The sequence below is a fragment of the Hemiscyllium ocellatum genome, unplaced genomic scaffold (genome assembly GCF_020745735.1).
Source record: "Hemiscyllium ocellatum isolate sHemOce1 unplaced genomic scaffold, sHemOce1.pat.X.cur. scaffold_427_pat_ctg1, whole genome shotgun sequence".
NCBI classification, from domain to species: Eukaryota; Metazoa; Chordata; class Chondrichthyes; order Orectolobiformes; family Hemiscylliidae; genus Hemiscyllium; species Hemiscyllium ocellatum.
In genome coordinates, this window is record NW_026869048.1 from 356,852 (window position 1) to 362,626 (window position 5,775).

Consider the following 5,775-nt stretch of genomic DNA (forward strand, 5'->3'; position numbering starts at 1 on the left):
GCCACCAGGCCATACTGCCTCCCAGCTGTCCCTGCCTGAGCCTCTAAACAGAACCTTCCTGTAGTTTCTCTCCTGTCAGACTCTCCCATTGGTCAGTTTGTCCAGGATTCCCTCCTGCTGCTGCACTGCTCCTGTCCCTCACTGACCTATCCATCCCCCAGTGTCCTCCACATTCATTCATTGTTTACAATCCCATTACCATAGTTCTCCAGCCCCACCCCCCCCCTTCCTGTCCATAGAGATGGCTCAGTGGTTAGCACTGCTGCCTCACAGCACCAAGTACTCTGGTTCGATTCCGGCCAAACCCTGAGTTTGTGCATTCTTCCCGTGTCTGAGCTGGTTTCCTCCGGATGCTCTCGTTTCTGCCCACAATCCAAAGATGTGCAGGATGGCTGAATTGGCCATTCTAAATTGCCCATTATATTAGTTAGAGGGCATGGGTCTGTATAAGTTACTGTTTGGAGGGTCATTATGGACTTGTTTGGCCGAAGGGCCAGTTTCCATACTGTAGGGATTCTGATATATTGGGCAGCAGCTGCTGTCAATCACCCTGGCTCCTGTATGATCGGGAGCACGTGCTGTAGGAGGGGAGACCAGTGTATGGGCACAGTGCTGGCCAATTGTGGGAGTATGCACAGTGTCTGGGAAGGAGGCTGTGGTTGTGAGGGATTAATCTGTCATTGGCAGCTTCCTCCCTCTGGGATCAGGACCCAGGGGAATGGCCTTTTTCTTGCTATCCTGACATGTGATCAGACTATCAGTGGTGCAGCGTTTTGCAGAAAGTTATCAGAACTTTTCTGTGAAGATTCAGGGTTGTTATGGAAAGGGACAAGGATGGGGCTGCAATTAGAGTTCTAATTTGGCTCATTTTAGTAAGATGGGTCTTGGCCAGAGTGTGCAGGATGGTTCTCATCAGGAGCTAGGAAACTGAATTCGAAGAGAGAGTGTGAGAGAACTGGGTATGGAGGAAAGGAGTGGGGGAATTGGTTTGGATTTCAGCTCACAGAAGAGAGAAATTGTGAGACTGAGGTTTAAAGCTTTGGGGGAACAAGGAAACTGCAGGTTAGTACTACAATTGTCTTATGAATTTCCATCCTGTATTAACGGTGGTAACTTGTGTGCTCTGTTGTCTGGTACTGAAAGGGTGGATTTGCAGATGATAAATTCAAATTGAACTTCATGTTCAGTTTTGATAGTTACTTGATCCGTGGCGATCTGAATATCATTGGCCTTTTCATGTGGAAGGAAAGGTGTGTATTCTGTCCGTGGGCGAATATTTCAAATCAGTGTGACTGCAAAAGTACTGAGACACAGCCAAGTCCATGTCAGCATGGTGAGTGTGGAGAGAGATTTAATTTGTTTTTGAAAGTTTGAAAAATCATGGCACATCTCCCAGGAACAATTAAGCCACAACTTTGCTTTGTAGAAGGACAAGTCTTTAATTAACCATGCAACCAGAAAGACACAAGGATACCTGCACCACGGGAAACACTATGGAAACGGGATTGTTGTAAAGGAGTTCATTCTCAATCATGGATTGTAATCCATAGGCGTTGTCGGTTCCAGCGCTGTGGGGCAATACTGGAAATATGAGGAATGTAATGTAGGTTTCAGCTTTTAAACTGTAAGAAGTGCAGAACAATTTACAAGGATGTTGGCAGGGCTCAGGGGTCTGAGTTATAGGGAGAGGTTAGACAAGCGAGGATTTTTTTTGTTTAGAGCAGAGGAAACTGAGGGGGTACTGTTCTAGAAGTGTATAAGACTATGAGAGGCATGGATAAGGTGAATGCAGTCAGTCTTTTCCCCAGGAACTCAAGGATTGGACGGCTTGATTGGATCAGTTTAAGGTTAGAGGAGAAAAAACAAAGGGAAGCTGAGGGGCAACTGTTTTACCCAGAGGGTGGTATGTATATGGACTGAGCTGCCAGTGGAAGTGGTTCAGGCAGGAACACTCAACAACAGGTAAAGGACATTTGGACAAATACATGGATAGGAAAGGGTCAGAAGTAGATGGGCCAAGTGCAGGGAAATGGGGTTAGTGTGGATGGACATTCTGGTCGGCATGGGCCAGTTTGGGCCAAAGGGCCTGTCTCTGCTGCAGGATGCTATGACTCTAAGTGCATTTGCTATTTCTCCCCCTAACCCTGTTGGTATCTTGGGATGTATTCCGTCAGGGCAATGAGACTTGTCTACCTTTAGCTCCATTAAGTTGCCCAGCTCTAACACTTTCACGATAATGGTTATTATCGAGGTCGTCACCTTCCTACGTCTCCTTATCAATTACTGCAATGCTCTTTGTATCCTCCACTGTGAGACTGACTGCTGTGTACTCATATTCCTGAACCCTGCTGGATAGGGATAACTCGGCGCAGAACTTAGAGGTCTTCTTTGTGTCTTTATTGATGAGACATGGCAGTTATGTGGAGAGTGTACATGCAAAACACCTCCAGGCAGCATCAGGTAACTCCCCGCCTGTCCGATATGCCACTCCCATTCTTATAACTTTGTGGTTTGTGACTTTGAATAGAGACTGTCTCTCTGTATTATTTCCATGGCAACGGCAGTTAGAAAGTCTAGTTCAGTTCAGCACTTTATGGTTAAATCACACACCCCTCCACCCACGCCCCTATGGATCCCTCAAGTATCTGACAGGCGCTTCAGTTTCAGTGGGGCTGTCTATCAGGATTCTGATGTGGAGGAGCCGGTGGTGGGGTGGACAAAGTTTAAAAACCACACATCACCAGGTTATAGTCCAACAGGATTATTTGCAAGTACAAGCTTTTGGAGTGTGCTGTGATTTTTAACTTGATCAGGATTATCTCTATGGTAACAGTGAAGTGCTTCAACAATTACAGAGGCCATATGTTCCCCACACGATAGGTTCCCCTCGAGCAGTGTAAACTGGTATTCTGGCCCTGGGGATAGATACTCATCGCTTTTCTCCCCCAGTCCAATTTCGCTTTCTGTTGATCTTTAAAGTTTTCTAATCTCCTTGGTCTTTGGTAATTTGTATGCATTCTATTTCAGTTTGATAGACTCTCTTATTTCCTGAGCCACCCATGGCAGATGACTCCTTTTCCTACAGTCCTTCCTTTTCCCTGATATATACTTTTGCGGAGCATTTCAAAAAATTGCTTTGATATTCCCGCACTGTCTGTCAACTTTCCCACCATTAAGTCTTTGTTTCCAGTCTACGTTAGCCAACTCCTGCCTCATCCTATTGTAGTCTCCTTTTGTTTAAGCACTGGATCTTGGGAGTGGATCTAATCTTCCAGCTTTCCATCTGTGGCCTTGGCTTTGTAATAAAATACAGGATAGATATTCTCAACACTCTGGATGCTGCGAATGTACTACGCAGTCTAAAACCATAAATCCCTGTCTCCCCTCAGTTTAAAATTGCAAAATCATTATCTCCTACACGCGTCCTTACTATCTGTCATTTTCCGAAAATCTCCTTTGGTGAAGGTAGTGATTTTTGGATTCAGCTTTCCAGTTATTACCGTAAGAAGATAAGCACTGGGCACAGGAGAGGCAATGCAGCCCTTCGAACCAGCCCCACCATTTAATACGGCGATGATTGAGCTCACCTCGGTCTCAGCTGGATGTTCCCACCTGCTCTCTCTCACTCTTCATCTCATTGCAAATACAACATCTGTATCTCTTCAAATCTGCTCATTGTCCTGGCATCCACCACATTTTGAACAGGGACTTCCATAGATTCACAACACATTGAGACAAGTATATTCTTCTTCATGAGAATAGAATAGAGCCCCTATAGTGCAGAAACAGGGTATTCATCCATCGAGTCCACACCAGCCCTATGATGAGCATCCCATTCAGACCCACTTGTTCCCTGTAACATTGCATTTCCCATGGCTAACGTGCATGGACACTCAGCAATTTAGCATAGGCAATCCACCTAACCTGCACATCTTTTTGGACTGTGTGAGGAAACTGGAGAACTGCACGAAACCATGCAAACATGGGGAGAATGGGTAAACTCCACACAGTCACCTCTGGTCTCTGATGCTGTGAGGCAGCAGTGCTAGCCACTGAGCAACCTCTGCTTAAAACCTACTGCGCCTTATTAACCTCCCAATTCCCCAATTGGCTGAATCTATGTTCCTCACGTCAGAAATCCGGTTGTCTAAGCGGATGTCTCAGTAAATCCCAGTGACGGCCCACATGTCCCGTGTGTCTGAATGGGGATCCGATACACAACATCCTCCATCCCACACTTTTCATTCACGTTCCAGAGACAGGGCTCCAGTGGCTGCATGAGGACTGCAACTCCCAAATTCCGAGGCAGGGACCACACGTCTGTGGGGAAACGTGGCACTGCACACTGCAGAATGTGGGTGGGTTCTGGAGCATGTGCTTTGGGGTAACTAGTGGAAAGCATTTCACACTGTGATTGTCTGGAGGACGAGCGTATTTGCTTGTAGTATTGGTCTGTTGGGGGGGGGGGTTAAAGTGTCACCACACCCACATGGGGCCAAGTTACATTCCCAACTCGTCATAACACTGGAACCGACCAATGAGAAACAAAGAAGGCGCTGACCTACTCTCCCAGACTGAAGGTTCCTCTTCTGTCCAGGAACTGCCACCTCCCTTTCTGTTTCCTTTAGTTTCATTCTGCTGTTACATTATTGACTTGCAGTAACTGAAGGGAAAGGACGTGAACCCAGAAAGGGTGCAGAGTCTAACCAGGGACGGGAAGTGGTGGCATGGATCTGTTTATCAACAACTCCATGAGAATGGGGAGGGTGTACACTCAGGAGTAGCAGAGCCAGAATGGTGGGAGAGAGTAAGTGGGCTGGAGGGTTACAGCTTTGGGGAAGAAAGGGGAAAAAGATATTCCAGAGAAACTAGAATTGTCTGCTCTGAATTTCTCAGTGTACATATTCCTTTATACAGGGTGCTAGACGGTGAAGATTTACAGACTGAAATCTAAAAAATCATGTGCAGATTGTGATTAAGTTGCCCAGTGTTTAAAGAAGCAAAGATGGAGAATGACTCTGCCAAAATCCTGCAACACTCTCCCTCCCAGCATTGTCAGTCTATCTACGCCAAATGGACTGCGAATGGTTCAAGACAGCAGCTCACTACCATCTTCTCAAGGGTAACTAGAGATGGGGAATAAATGCTGGCTGAGCCAGTGATGCCCATATCCTGGAAATGGTTTCTATCTCTAGTTGCTGAAACCCAGTTGATGTTACTGCAGGATGATGAGGGATGCTGAGTGTATCCTCCAGGAGGCAGCACCATCACATTACCCCTGCTTACACCCACACAGTAACACCGCAACGTCACTGGAACAAAAGGCAGTGAAGCTAAAGGAGGGCTTAGATATAGTTCTTCGAGGTAGAGTCATGGAAGGGGATTGGAGCACAGCAGGAACAGGAGACTGAGCTGGATGGTCAGCTGTTTCCCATTGAATGGTGGAGCAGGAGTGAAAAGCTGAATGGCCTCCCGCTACTATCTCCCAGGTATGTATATAGTCATGGAGCCTGGGTAGGAAGGAGTGGGTAGGGATTCTGCAGGAGATTGCACCTCCACATCAGTTTTCAGTGAGGGATGGTTTGATGGATTTTTAAAAATATGTCTTTAACAAGGTTTGTGAATTTGGTTTTAAAATATTGTAGCTATTTATTCCACTATAAATAAAACTAAAAGAAAAGAAATGAAACTATCTGGACATAAGTTTTTTAAGAATTTCAAACGCCCTGTAAAACAAAATCCTGTCTATTCCCGGACACCATCTCTTTCCAGTTA